Source organism: Mytilus galloprovincialis, chromosome 9, assembly GCF_965363235.1.
Source record: "Mytilus galloprovincialis chromosome 9, xbMytGall1.hap1.1, whole genome shotgun sequence".
In the NCBI taxonomy this organism is placed as follows: Eukaryota; Metazoa; Mollusca; class Bivalvia; order Mytilida; family Mytilidae; genus Mytilus; species Mytilus galloprovincialis.
Window position 1 is genome coordinate 3654034 of NC_134846.1, and position 16744 is coordinate 3670777.

Below are 16744 nucleotides of genomic sequence, written 5' to 3' on the forward strand. Positions count from 1 at the left end.
CTTTTATGCTGTTAGATTTCTTGTTTGAGTTACATTTTTTATTTCGGAACGGTTTATAACTATGGGTTATTTTATTGGCAATCATACCACCAATTACAAGTGTATCTCTTTGACACATGTCCGTAAATTGTTTTACTTTCTTATCTTGACTTCCGAAATCTAAACCAATAAAATCGAAACCAACATAAATCTCATTTTTAAACTGTAGGTGTCAAACCTTATTAACTTAATTAACCTTGTTTATGTATAATGCTAACCCTTCCGGAGATCCTGAGATCACCCCTAGTTTTTTGGTGGGGTTCGTGTTGTTCTTTTTTTGTTCTTGTATTCTTTAGTTTTATATGTTGTGTCATGTGTGCTGTTGTTTGTTTGTCTTTTTCATTTTTAGCCATGGCGTTGCCAGTTTGTTTTAGATTTATGTGTTTGACTGTCCCTTTGGTATATTTCGTCCCTCTTTTAGACAAATGATGTGTGAAAGCCAAATGTGTATAGATATCTAAATACGTGAGGATTGTATAACGACGCGTGTCACATGACGGCTGCTACATGTGAAGCAGGATGTGTGTATCCATCCGAACCACTTGAAATTACCCCAAGATTTTGGTGTGGGTCTGTTTGATAGTCTTTTCCCTATTTTTAGCATGGTTCTGCTGGTATCTTTTGCCTCTCTTTCATCAAATATTACTTAAAAGTTAAAGGGCACTCCATGTATTGTCAAAAACGTTCTTTTTGGCGTTAATATTTATTCACTTATAGGGTCGTTGCATCGAAACTAAACACATTTATTATTAATAAACCAGTTGTTAGCATGACACGGGTTATGTTCTTTCATATATGTTATGATGGTATGATACTAAACCCCTCACGGGGAGGATTGTGTCTGATATTCATATGATGAAGACATAATTTTTCAATCAGTTTAATTGAAGTCCGGAGCTGGCATGTCAGTTAACTGCTAGTAGTCTGATGTTATTTATGTATTATCGTCATTTTGTTTATTTTCTTTGGTTAAATCTTTTGACATCAGACTCGGACTTCTCTTGAACTGAATTTTAATGTGCGCATTGTTATGCGTTTAATTTTCTGCATTGGCTAGAGGTATAGGGGGAGGGTTGAGATCTCACAAACATGTTTAACCTCGCCGCATTTTTGCGCCTGTCCCAAGTCAGGAGCCTCTGGCATTTGCTAGCCTTGTATTATTTTAACTTTTAGTTTCTTGAGTACAATTCGGAGTTTAGTATGGTGTTCATTATCACTGAACCAGTATATATTTGTTTAGGGGCCAGCTGAAGGACGGCTCCGGATGCGAGAATTTCTCGTTGCATTGAAGACCTGTTGGTGACCATCTGCTGTTGTCTGCTCTATGGTCGGGTTGTTGTCTCTTTGACACATTCCCCATTTCCATTCTCAATTTTATTATATATGTAAACTGCATTTTATCTTAAGTTCACACCATGATTGGCTCAATTTCAAACATGCTATTTCAGCATAACAAAAAAAAAACCCAAATTAGTTATGTTAATTGAAAATGTTCTAGAAAAATGTGTTCCAGGTAAGGTAAACAAAGAATGAATAGGTCAACAATTATGAACATCATTACATTTACCAGTACACTTATTACATGTGATTTAATGAAATTAGTCAATAATGATCGGCATGATTTTCAAGATTTTTTCAGATAAACATAAACAAATTAAATGATGCATATCTATAATTTGAGAAATTGTTCTATATAAAAAAAATATGTTCTTTACCTGATTCGTTTTTGAAAACGGAATGACTGTTTCAATATTTAGCATTTCTATACAAGTCAAATATTCGGTTATTTAAAAATCTATACATGTAAATGTCATTAAATATTAATTATGTTACTAAGTGTTATTAGACTTTTGAAACATGTTACATGTATTTAGTGTTATTATCTTTTTAAACGATTGACAATTTGTCATGGTCTGTATTAAATTAGAGCTAAACGATGATGTTAGCAAATTATTTGAATTTGGTCACAAATATTGCTTGTTATATGTTTTAATGTTGTCTTATATAAATCCAATTTCATATTAGGCATAATGAAATTTAAGGATTATGTACCCTTCTGTTGATTCAATGCTAAACATATGGAATTTTATAGAAAATCTTCAGTTTTTATCCTTGTACTATCATATTTGGCAATTTGATGAATGACAGATATAGGATTATTGCATACAAATCTAGCATTGATTTCCTTAAAACAAGTTTATTAATGTAGCTATTGGTTAAAAAAATCAAAATATTTACCAAATCAAGGACACCTTTTAGGGTGCGCTCGACTTTAGTGACTCAGCACGAGGTATTTTGGAATTTACAGGTTGGTTAGAACTTTTTGTACAGAATAAACGCTAGCACATCATAGAAAAGCAAGTGAGTAATCTATGTTTCAGATTTTATAACAAAAACCTCTGTATTAAAGGCTGTGGATTTTTTTATAAAAATCTTGGTTTATTTGCCACAAAGTACTCTTTTTCTTTTAAATGCAAGGAAACAGTAAATTATAATGCTTTCCATCAAGTTTCCCCCTAGTATATGTACAATATGGCGAATTAAATATGTACCAACCGTACTTTGAACGACAAAATTATTTTATATATAAAAAAGAATATGTGGTATGATTGCCAATGAGACAATTGTCCACAAGAGACCAAAATGACACAGACATTAACAACTATAGGTCACCGTACGGCCTTCAACAATGAGCAAAGCCCATACCGCATAGTCAGCTATAAAAGGTCCCGATAAGACAATGTAAAACAATTCAAACGAGAAAACTAACGGCCTTATTTATGTAAAAAAAAGAACGAAAAACAAATATGTAACACATAAACAAACGACAACCACTGAATTACAGGCTCCTGACTTGGGACAGGCACATACATAAATAATGTGGCGGGTTTAAACATGTTAGCGGGATCCAAACCCTCCCCCTAACCTGGGACAGTGGTATAACAGAACAACATAAGAACGAACTATAAAAATCAGTTGAAAAAAGGCTTAACCTGCTTAAATACAAAAATAAGAAAGCAATGAATGAGGCTGTTAAATTTGATGCCTATTTGTGCGTCTTTTCTAAATATTTGTTTGTTTTTATTGTTATCAAGATTATAACACATTGTTAACTGATGTATCCCTAATTTTGACTTTTTTATAAATTATGTCTGTTTGTTTTGTTGACACATCGTTGTCAATAGAATGGAATTCGACGTGATTGTCGTACAAATGAGAGGTTAAGCGATCTATGACCAGGTTCAATCTCCATTTTCTAAATTAGAAAATGTCTATACCAAGACAAGATTATGACAGTTGTTATCAACCGTTTGATGTGTTTGAGCCTTTGATTTTGCCATTTGATTAGGGACTTTCCGTTTTGAATTCTTTTCGAAGTTCAGTTTTTTTTTTGTGATTCTACGTTTGGATAGCTCTTCCTTTATCTCGGCTGCTCATGATAAATGAAGTGTGCTCATTGACTTTTTTTGTGATTTGACAGACAAAAAAGGGGCGTAAGATACAATAGGGACATTCTGCTCAAAAGTCTATAATAAACTGACAACGTGATGTATAAAACAAAGGCCATTAGACAGACAAAAAATCAAAAACAGCATAGACAAATAAAGACTTAGCAATAGGAATCCAATGAAATCTTGGGGTGAATTCAGATGCTCCGGATGTGCAAGTTGATTCTGCTCTATATGTGGCTTTTGTCGTGTTGTACATGCTAGTACAACCCCGGTAATTAATCTAATGCGGTAGGTACGACCTTAAAAAGAACATCCATTATCATCTGTGAAACAGATATTTTATAACGGTCGACCAACTAGTGATGGCGTCAGTACAATTTACAAAGGGATGAAGACAGGGATACAGTGACAACAGTGAAACCGGTTGAACCAACCTAAAACGATGTCTTCGAAAAAATTCAACGATATCAATACTAAAGAATCATGTCAGTATCTCGAATATCCGAATACTAGTAAAGTGTTTAGTCTAGTATCTCTGTCTGTACTAAGTTAAGAATCATACGACAGTTGTGTTTCATTCGTTGGTGTGTTTGAGCTCATGATTATAACAAAAAACTTCACTTTGAATTTTTCTTTAAGTTTAGTTTTTTTTTGTTTCGTTTGCAATATATTCCATTTCAGTGAATACTAGGTTTTTAAAGAAATGTTGAAGACATAACTAGTTTTATAATTGTATTAAATAAAAAAAAAAATCCTTGAAAGAAATTGAATATTTTTGATAAACCAAATGCTATATGTATTACATATCATTCATCGAGTTTTCTTTTAAATAACAAAAGGTAAACTTAACGTAAAATGTACCATGCGTAGGTTTACAGGGTAGTTACTCTTATCTGAAATATAGATAAGGTGGTCCATCAAATTTATTTACAATTATTCATTGTCTAGCAAAAAACACCGTGACAACATCTCTTGAAAGAAGGATTGTAGGCAACAGTTCCACAACATGCACGTTGCTTGAAAGTATTCAGTACTCCATTACAGCAGGTTTTAAAATCTGGATTATACGCTACGGTTCCACAGCAACCACGTTGCTTGAAAGTATTCAATACTCCATTACAGCATGTTTTGAAATCTGGATTATACGCTACTGTCCCACAGCATCCACGTTGCCTAAAAGTATTCAATACTCCATTACAGCAAGTTTTGAAACTAGGATTAAACCATCTTGTCCCACATACAGCTGAAAAAGATATACGCCATTAAAACGTGTAGTTATATGTTAATAATCATGATGATAATCTCATCATATATAAATAACAGGTTAATAATTTTTTTATCAGATGCGTGTTTCGTATGTAAAAGACTCATCAGTGATTCCCGAACCAAAAAGGGCTAACAAGGGCTAAACAAAGTACGCGTTTGAAGAGCATTGCAGAACCAAAATTCTGAAAAGGTTTTAAAAAAAATAATTATAGATAACAGGATTGTAATTTTGTATTCGCAGCAGACGTGCGTTTCGTCTACAAAAGAGTAATCAGTGACCCACAAATCTAACAGAGTATAAAGGGCAAAATAAATTACGAAGTTAAAGAGCATTGAAGTTTTGCTTAAAACAGCGAAGATACTTTGTTGCAGGGGTAGAATATAACACGTATAAGACAAATATTCAGATCGAAGTCGTATCTTATGGACGTTTAAATATGACGTCATTATGAACTATATTTTCAAATCAATGGATATTTATCGATCACTAATTAAACGCCAACACGTGTTGGTTGGTCGTTATAGAATGCTATCAGATATGCTACTTATGTCGGAACAATCCAATTCCTTTTTCAGGAATTTGACCAACCGAACTAGACTATTTACCGGATTCGTAATAACATTAAAAAACGATAGGTGCCAAAGGTGGAGCAGAATCTGCTTACCGATCTGGCACAACTTTGATCAACCCCGTTGGTTGTTGGTGGGGTTATTATTGCTAAGTCTTAAGTTTTTAAGTGTGTGTGTTGTGTACTAATTTTTGTTTGTTTCTTAGTCATGGCGTATTCATTTTTTTTTCGGTAGATGTGTTTAAATGTTCTTCTGGTATCTTTCGCTCCTTTTCTTTAATTAACATTTTGTTGTTTTTATGTAATCAGGGTCAAATGTTTGGCTTCACAAAACGACGTCATATTTCAAAACATGCCACAGTAACGTCACGAATCGATTTAGCGATTTTCAACAAATGATAAATTCCTGATTTGATACCAGCATTTTCTAAATGAAATTGTGGGTAGGACCTTCAAATCAAAAAGATGCTAAAAAGGATAAGATTTTAAATAATACATAGTCTATATAGTTATACCTTTCAACAATTGACTGATGTTTTTCTTTTGTATTTTGAATGTCTTTCGGTTATCTTGTTTGATGATTTATTGTCTTATTTCGTATATCCATATCACAAAAATACTTACATAAATGGACATGTAACAGAATGTTGAAGGCTGATTGTCCTTTTATTTACTTTTGATATTTTATCTTTATTTATTCAAAATAATTCTCGTTTAAAAAATCTACAAATTGAAATAAAAGTTTCCATGAATATATTGTTAGTATGTAGCAAATTAAAAAGTAATTCTATTTTGCTGCAATATTTCGTTATATACCATTATACATGAATGCTCAATTTGAACAATTTGCAAGATCCTTATTTGACTGGTATAGGGAGGTGAAGAGCAAACAAACGTACCTGCTTCGCTTTGTTGTATTAACGAGGAGCATATAAGTATAAAAGCTATAGTTCCTTTGCATTTGTCCATTATTTTCTGCAAAACAAAATTTGATAGCTGATTAAAAACATACCTCTTTAAAAGGTTCTTCACTGCGATCTTATTTTTTTTATCATGTTTATTTACAAATAGAGATTCATCGTTAGTATTGAATACAAGGTTGCAATTTACGTTTGTGTTATAAAAAATGTCAATTAACCTTGTATTTCACGACTAAAAATGTCGATTAACGTTGTATTTCAAGACTGCAAAATGTCAACAAACCCTTTTTTCACGACTGAAAAATGCCAATTAACCCTGTACTTCACGACTGAAAATGTCAATTAACCTTGTATTTCACGACAGAAAATGTCAATTAACCTTGTTTTTCACGACTGAAAAATTTCAACTAACCCTGTATTTCACAACTGAAAAATGTCAATTAATCCTGAATTTCACAACTGAAAAATGATAATTAACCCTGTATTTCACGACTGAAAATGTCAATTAACACTTTATTTCATGAAGATCATCAAACGAATCATAATTATAATGTACATTCACGACATAAAATGTATTTCATATATTATATCAAGTTACACAATTTATAAATAATTGAAGACGGTTCAAAACTGCAATTCAAAATATTGCCATTATTTCAGCACTTATTTGAAAAGAAATAATTATAACACCCACAACTTAAGGTCTATTATAAGCAATTATATTTTTGTCATTCAATGCAAATTACTGACTTCTTATCGTCCTGAATGTCACCGTTCTACCATGTAAAGTATTTCGTAGCTTTTCATTAACAGTTGGTAGTGAAGTTGATGGATATTCTATGTTAAATATCGATGAAAATCTTATAAGTCAAATCTAAATTATATAGAGACTTTTATCTACATATTCTATAAGATCTGTATGATGTTTAGCCTGCTGAGTTAGCAAATACAAAGACAGAGGCATTTGGTTCTTGAGTCTTTAGTTTTCTATGTTGTTTCATGTGTACTATTGTTTGTCTGTTTGTCATTTTTTATTTTTAGACATGTCGTTGTCAGTTTATTTTCGATTTATGAGTTTGACTGTCCCTCTGGCATCTTTCGTCCCTCTTTAATAAGTTCTTCTGTATTTATCGCGACTATAGTACATGATCTTAGCTGGTAATCATTCAAACGTAAACATATTTTACAAGTTGTACATGTGTGTTATACATATTTACTTAACAGCAATAATTCCAATTGTGGAACAAATTGACATTTAATGCATTTGTTACTAGAAAATTATTTTCTCTCAAGTTTATGAAAATCAAGTTTTCATTATGTTGGTTACATACGATTTACAAAGTTTAACACAAATTGAAGGACAAGCTGATCATTATTTGCCACGTTGGGATAAAGATCGCTTAAGACTAGATAAAAGAGTTAAAGAACTAAGTTAAAAATTCAAGTATGCTTCAAAAACGTAGATAATTATTGATGTTTTTTAAAGAATTTTACAGAGTTTTGATTACAATAACAACCCTTTGTCTGGTTAAAAGTATTACAGTATTAATGTTTGTATTTACCTTTTTGTTATTGAGTAAAAAGCATCACCTTTAGTACACGTATGTTTAAAGTATTGTGACCATTCGATATTTATATACTATCAAAGTTCAAGTGTAATTATCATGATTATGTGATGTCATTTAATATAAGTCCGGATTTCCAGCGAAACAAGGTTAGGGAATTTCCGAATGACCAGTAAACAGGATGTTTTTCTATGTTTATGGACTGACTAATCCTTTTGTATCGGCCGCATCTCGGCATTGTGTTATTTTCCATAAATTTTGTATTATTTTCTTTTATGTTTGTTAATGTGTTTTGTCTATATGTTGTTTTTTTTTTTGTTTTTTTTTGTGATAATATGACGTGGCTCTGTATATATACATCTCGCCATTATGTTGTTGTTTTATGATAGTTTTTGTATTCTTGTCATTCATATATGCTAAATTAGTAAATCAAGAATATGACACTTGAAATCCATTCGTTTTATGTGTTAGAGCTTTTGATTTTGCTATTTGATTGAAGACTTTCCTTTTTGAATTTTCCGCGGAGTTCCGTATTTTTGCGATTTATTTATTTCATTTAGTAGTTTGGATGATACCTAGTGCAATTAAGAGATCGTTGGCCAAAAAGCTAGTGATGTAGTCTTATCGCTGTAAAATGTCCAACGAATAAATCATATATATTTTTAATAACTAATGGTAATAAATATATCATATTAGGTCAATGTCAGGAAAATATAAACTTGTTGTGTGAGGCTGAGAAACTGGGGAAGGTGAGGTTCTTCCGAGCTCTTCCCTAGTTTTGCGCTGAGTACAATACAATTAGTTTTGTATGACATTGACCTACTTTTGTTTTTATACATGTACTACAAAATGAATTAATACATTGATAGCTTTTTCAATCGTTACACAAATGTCAAACTTATTTTCATCCCTTAATGGACCCCTGATTGTGAAAAAACTGTTCCATGATGAAATTGACATAATACAAAATATAGCTTAGTTACTATATTTACGAAATAAATACAAGTAGTTGCAGTATACTACTAGTTTCATATACAGGTTCGTGTCAATTTACCCTATTCACGAAAATTCCAACTTTTATTGTCAATGTATTTATAATTTCACAAGATAATTATGCTTTTATGATCAGATAATATTATAAATACCGACAGCTTCAAACTGCAATTTCGTACTTTCACAATAATGTATTCAGATATAATAAAAAAAAATAATCAGAGACAAAATGTCATTGAGTGTTATTATTTGAATATTACCGGATACCCAGTCATCAAGGCAGGTTAATAACCAGTAAACAGGATGGTTTCTGCGTATTTAAAATCACTTACACGATAGATTATCTGTATAATAGATTCGATTTGCTTTATTCGTCTTATATAAACACATGAACTAGTTTTTTTTACAACCTGTTCTCCCCTGATTTAGAGAATTTTTATGATAATAAAAATTGAACAGTATAAACAATTCTATACCGTTTTGTTCAGATATTATTTACGGCAACAATAATTTATCAAATAATATACTTTTTGGAAGACTGTTCTTTGAAAATTAGATTTTACTTTGTTTGTATAATCTTATCATTTAAACAATCATTATATTGGAATTATTTATCCTTATTTGTTAAAAAGTAATAGTCAGAAATACATGTATAATGAGACTAATTTTGTGTTCAGCATTGACTTTGTAAATAGTTCAAATACTTTAAACTATTCAAAATGTATAAATGTGTAAGGGTTGACCTTTTCAAATAAATAGTTATTATATGAAAGGATGTTTACACGAATACCTATTTGTAAACACGGTGATCTAATGTTTGTGTTTACTGTTCAAATAATGAAATTTATTTACCGAATTGTAACCGAATTGGAACGAAAGATAACAAGGTTACAACAAATATATTGCTTGTACTTTAATAAAGGTGACATCACTTCAAATGTTTACCTTCGTAAGACGAACATAGTATATCATTTTAAAGATAAATTTTTGAAATAATTACTTTTTACATGTAACCATGGTGACATGTTCTATTGTTCTTAATATGTGTATATAAGTAAGATGATATTTAGTAGTTGTCGATGTTCAGTAGTAGTCGTTTGTTAATATGGTTCATGAGTGTTTCTCGTTTCTCTTTTTTTTATATCATGTATATACTAAACCATTGCTTTTTCCGGTTTGAATGTTTTTACACTAGTAATTGCTGAAACCTTTATAGATTGCTGTTTGGTTTGATCCAAGACTCCGTGTTGAAGACCATACCTTTGCCTATAATGGTTTAGTTTTATAAATTATTATATCAATTTAATTTATAGATTTAGAAAAGTTTAACCTTCCGAACTCTGCAAACATATTATCGATCTGGCATATCTTTTAAATCCTTTGTAAATTATTAGTTTAATCGAGTTATGACTATTGCATAGCAGTTAACAACCACTTCTGTGATAATATATTGACCATCAGCTTCAAGGGGGATCTTCGTTTTCAAAATTAACTAATTCAATGTTATTGCTGTAACACTTTTATCCTTAGTGTCTGTGTCTTAATACCTTGTCAATAATGGTGTTTTACATCTTAGTTTTTGCCATTTATCTGACATACTTCTGTGATATTGGTCATTTTTTATCATCTTATAGAATTAGGTGCAATTTGTCTGGCCATCTTGATAATTAGATAAAACGCCAACGAGAAGATCAAATGGGATTTTATTTAGGATTAAAGGGAATTTAGTATTATTACATATTATTAGTTGTATTGTTCTTTATCAGTAACTGTTGTCGAATAAACCTATACCACTGAAAATAGAAAGTAGATCATCTTTAAGGGTTAAACCGGTGAAGAGCAACCTGGGCAACAAACTGCCCAAATTACTAGAAAAAAACTTTTTAGAAATGTTGAATAAAACATATATATTTTTAGATAGTAGTTTACCGTTGTTCGATAGTTATTAATTGATTGAAAGAAAACAAATATGGGTCACGAGCCAAAACCCAGGGACAAACATTAACTATGAGACTGCGATGTCACAACAACAAACGCCAACATACATAGAAACATAGAAACAGAGTTTTTGATAACAACAGCCAAATTAAATTTAGGACATTTAAGATTGGTAAAACCTGGTTGTATAGCAAGCCAAACCTCCCGCATATATAGCTATTATAAAAATTCCACTAGAATGACAATAGTATGTGAGAGGAAAATAGTACAAACAAACGTAAGAACACTCAGGATAGATAAATGCAAAAATAAATAAATATCGGATAGTTGTACATAACAAAAGGTAAACCGAAGAATAACAACGGACACATCCATAGAATTTACAACAGTAAACCAAGACATTTCTATTGATTTATTCATGATTTTTTTAACATTTTTTATGATGACATTTAATTCTTTTTCGTTTTAATAACTCTAAACCATCATATGATTGTTTGAATTGGTATTGACCAGTAAAGAGACGTACTTATCACAATGTAAATCAAGTGCATCTATCTGGAACTGTGGCTGTTATGATAGAAATATATTAGTCCAATGCGTGTACTGCATAATGCACTAAGCAGACAAATTAGATTGCATATTTAGAAGAACTTATGGAAATGTCACCCGAATTTGGGGTTATAAGCAAATAAAGAAACATAACCAATTATTTTAAGTGTTGTACATGTCGTCTTACATGTAAATACTTCCATTTCAGATTTTAAATATTCTTGTATCGGAGAGCATTACAGACACACAGACACTTATACTTTAACTTATAAAAAAGAAGATGTGGTATGATTGCCAATGAGACAACTGTCTAAAAGAGACCAAAATGACAAAGACATTAACAACTATAGGTCATCGTACGGCCTTCAACAATGAGCAAAGACCATACCGCATAGTCAACTATAAAAGGCCCCGATATGCACTAGTAACCCGAATTTAACTTGATCGGAAAAAAACGTATTAACGCTGTTTAAATGAGATTAATCATCATTTGATAAAGATTGACAAAAATTAAAAATCAATTTTAATTTATTTCAATGCATATCAAATCATTTTAATGCCAGTCAAATAGATTCGCTTGCAGTCGTTCAATTTAATTCAAGTTGGTGGTAAGTTACGTCAAACAAATAGGCCACACCCCCGTTAAACTATTTCAAACTGGTATTATTTCGTTTTAAACCGTGTTGAGACCCCAACTTTTAACAGGTAAATCACTCAAGCAAAACAACATCGATGTATCTTTCGTTTATTTGGTTCAAACTTTATCGACTTATATATATAAATGCGTGTATTCTTATTAAAGTCACATACTTCACAATTTAAACAAATGAATGATCAATACACGTAACATATATAAGGAATTTAAAGGAAAACATTAAAATATTGATGCACGGTTTAAAAAATGCAAAACTTGTGAATCTGTTAAAAATAAAATAGTTAGATGTTGAACATATTTTTAATTTGCCCAAATGCAGTAGATCTTTATCTCGCATATTCGTTTCAAAACTTGCTGAGTGCTATAATAACTCGTGATATGTAAGTATGGTCCATTGAAATGACTTACGAGACTTTATGTATTTCTGTATATTTCCGTTTCTCTTTTTCTGTTTTACTATAGTGTACTCGTAAATTAAATATAGACACGGAAATTAATGTAACTTACACAAATGATTTATTTTTAACATAGTTTAAATCGATGTTTCTTGCATTTTCGGTCAACAAGAAATATTCCCTAGCTGTATGTTGATATTATGAAGTAACTTGTAAGATGAAGATAGTGCTGACATTTGTTGAATTTAATACACAGTTAAGTCTTGCTCAAAATTGTAAATGAAGTAACTGCTCAATAAACTTTTAAAACTGTGTCAAATTGTAATACCGATCACTGACGCGAAACATGCGTTAATTGTGGAAAAGCAGCAAAATACTAAAATTGTGAATTGTGGTTCCGATTCTGTAAAGGGATTATTGTGCTGTCCTGCACCGTGGCGTACAAAAAGTCTTGCTATCAATGAACATGTATTCTGTTTATGAGATAAATTTTAGTCTGCGATAACGATGGGTAGGTTGATTTAGTTTAACGACCTTGACTTGCTCTAAGTCGACATTCTCTTACGTCTAATGCATTTAAAAAAAAACAACGTATATTTACGTTTAGGGCATTTAATATAAGTCTACCTACCAAATTAAAATCAACACCAACATTATTAAAAAAAAAAACAAGAATGGAAAAGAAACAACTATGCATTGTTGCTCTGATAGAATTTTTATTTACTGTATTTTAGCGGTAATTTCTAAATAAAAATTTATTGTAGAAATAAAATATTTCATTTAGGTGCTTTCGTTTAAGTTCGTGTTACATATCAAAATGATTTCATTGGTCGGAACAATTGTCAACTTTCAATCCAGGTGTTCTCATCGAGGTCTGCGTTCATGTTTCAATTCAATACACAATATTTCAGCTAGGTTCTTTCGTTGAAGTTCGCGTTACATAGTAAAATGAATTTCATTGGTCGGAACGTTTGCAAACTTTCAATCCAGGTGTTCTCATCGAGGTCCGCGTTCGTGTTTTAATTCAATACACAATATATAGTCCAATATGGTAAAAAAAAAGAATTTTAAACTCTACGATGTCCAAGTAAATAAATAGAATTTAGAAAATGAAACATTTTTTCGATTCTTCCAACACAATAAACATGATAAACTTCCAACACAATAAAAGTAACTATCTTTTTCGCCGATGAAAAATTATTACTATTTATATAAGAACAAGGATTTGTCAATCTGGGAACAATATACCTAACAATATATATGTTCCTGATTCAATTTATTCCTCGATAAAATAAGTTTGATTTGTATATATAATTCAAATTAATTTACACAAATTTTTCAAAACACAATATTTTTGGAAATAAATAAAGTGCCCAATTTCGAAACATTTACTCGGCTTACATAGAAAGATTTAAGAAAAGCTCTGCTACTTTCTGTTAGAGCTGTGCAGTTTAGAATATAGTGAAATACATCAACCTATCTCTTGAGAGTTACAAAGTACACAGTACCTTTCCTTTCTCATAATTCTACGCCATCTACCGATTTCTATAGGTAACCGATGATTTCCAATTCTAAACCTTCATAACGTTATCTTATCTTTATAACTTAATAAGTCTAAATATTCTTCAAATTCAAAGTTTTCTTAAAACAGTTTCTAACATTAAAGGCATAATGCTTTGGGAGAATATTCCATTTCTGATTTCCAAGTCTGCTGAAATTGGTCAAAAAATCTCTGTTTAATGCTCAACTTTAACCCTTTTGGATTAAAACTAAAGTTACTCTGATTTAACCAAATATTTGAAAATCCATATTTATTCAAGATATGTTTTATACAAATCAACCAATCGAAAGTAAATCCACCATATACGTTGAGTTTATAAATATATCTATATAGAATATTTGTCTATTTACTCTCGAAACTGTTTACAATGTTAGACCAAAAAGATACCATACGGTGTTCCACATATACTGACATAGGATAAGCGCCTAGCTCTCCATATACCATAAAGCTTGGGGTAGATTTTTTCAAGTTTAAAAACTAAATCCCCATATTTCACAGCCATATAGCAATATACAATCTTATCAAAAAGATCGTACTGACATTTAATTCGATTAAATAAAATAATTGCTTCGCTACTTTTATTAATTAATCGATAAATTGAAGAACTGAATGGAATAAAAACATAAATAAAGAAAATATTTTTTTAACGCCGTTATCTTTGACTATCCTACAGGTATACAAGCCAGGAGACTGTACAGTGGCGGATCCAGGTATTGTTCTGTAGATAAGATCTCCCGATTGTTTGACGAAATTATTTTTCAATTGGGACATATGGTTTAAACCCCCTCTTTTCTGTGACCAGTGGTTGTCGTTGTTGTGTATATTTTTCTACAAGTGTCATCAATCAGTCCGATAGTTTTCTCGTTTGAATTGTTTGAATTCATATTTGTAATTTTGGGGAATTTTGTAAATGTTTATGCGGTTAAGGTTTGCTCGTTGTTGAAGGCTGTACGGTGATCTAATTTATTGGCAAGTACACCACATCTTCTTACATTTATTCGTTAAATCATGTAGATCTTCGTCAAGCCTAAAAATAAAGGATTTTGAAAATGCACTTATTGATAGCTATACAACTGTGTTGATTCTAAATAATTATGTTTATCTAACATAAAATTATTATCAGCGGATACAAATATACACACTAAGTCTAAACTCGTTTAAAAACAGACACATATGAAATGTATATGTAATAGTGTTTGTTCATTTAAAAAAACCGTGAATATCTACCACTACTGTTGCCGGCTTTAGAGATCGGCTAACACAAATTCAAACCAAAACATTTACATAAATTGCATATTTTTAATCACTATCTGTATATAGAAACACTTAAATTGTTATTACATATTTTTGCGAATCTGATTAAATCTTTGTCAATCACGCATGCACAGCAACACGTATTCTTCCACATTTGACCTTATTTGAACTAAAAGAAAAAGAAAAAGTCTGGAATTCTCGCTATCGGTTCTGTGGGTTTTTTAAGGACGACTTTCCTACTGGAAATTGCGCCCTATATGTTCCTAATGGTTTTTTTTAATTAAAAAAAAAAAGAATCTACTTAATGTTTGTATATTTTTTTCTTTTTTTTGTTTGACTTTTGTTGTGAGTTTTACAAGAACCTAGTGTGTCGCTTATTTGTTGTTTTTTTTATCAGATGTTACTTATTTGCTTTTGAAATATTCGACTTAAGTTTTGATCAGTTGCCCCAGCCAGTGGTCCTGTGAGAATCGTGTATACGCACTATCCCTCGGAGGTACAAACCATGGTAGTGTAGGTTAATTGCAAACTGGAACCAGACATTGACCTGTTCTCTGTCTGGTGATCAGTCAGGCAGAGGACATGCCACTGTCTAGATCCCGATATGCAAAAAAACTGTTTCATGATATATATACCTCCCGAAACGAAAACTTATTTTTTTATAAGCTAGATTTAGAGGAGGGGATAAGGTCTCTGCGCAATGCTAGGCGGTGTCGTAGAATTTAGAAATAAAAAGTACAGGTTCCAGCTCCGGCGCCGGGGAGGAAGTTACGAATCAAATCTACTCTAACATCGTTAGGTTGATTTTCTAGGCACTTCATACATAGTCTAACGCCTGGTATTTCTTAATCATAAGAAATCCGATTGACAAGGTATAATTTGCAGTTGTCACTACACATAGGCAGAGATATACATGTATTTGTTATATATATATATATATATATATATATATATATAGAAAAATATATAGAAAAATATATAAACTTATTTCTATAATAAAATACGGGACTTTATAATTCTATATAAATTTACTAGGATGCTCAATGATTCCAGTTTGAATTGTACTTGCTTGTTTTTCCCGTATACATTCGATGTACTTGTGCTGACGCCATTGTTAAACAAGCTACATACATGGCAATCTGGTTAAATATTTAATGTAAACAATTCAAACGAGAATTAGGCGGTTACCTATAGTTATAAATCTCTCTGTCATATGGTGTCTGGGGGAGAGTTGTCTCATTGGCAATCATACCATATCTTTTTTTTATATCGGATAGAACATGTAGAAGTTGGGTGTCGTTTTTGACCTTGTATCCGTTTTCTGAAGATACATGAAAGAGCCTCACATCGTAATATATTGACTTGTTTTCGCGCTGACTTAGAACAATAGTTTCACAGATTATCATAATTAAACTTAAGACTCTACATTTTCCAAAGTCTTTATCCATTTTCAAATTTCAAAATGATTGATTTTACCTGCAATATGAGCTTTTAGTAAGACAAACACACGTTTTTTAAATTATAACAATAAAATTAGTTGATGGGTTTTACTTGAAGCGTACATTATATTTGTAAATGAACATCTATG

The 16744-nt window shown here is 31.2% G+C and overlaps 1 long non-coding RNA gene across 1 annotated transcript; it reads right to left on the bottom strand.

Annotated features, from left to right (window-relative positions):
- Positions 1-4246: 4246 nt before the first annotated feature.
- Positions 4247-7911, bottom strand: LOC143046593 (uncharacterized). The gene is made up of 3 exons (XR_012969172.1): positions 7809-7911; positions 6226-6301; positions 4247-4734 (listed from the first exon to the last, which is right to left on the bottom strand). It is a non-coding gene; the product is annotated as an uncharacterized LOC143046593 (long non-coding RNA).
- Positions 7912-16744: the final 8833 nt, after the last annotated feature.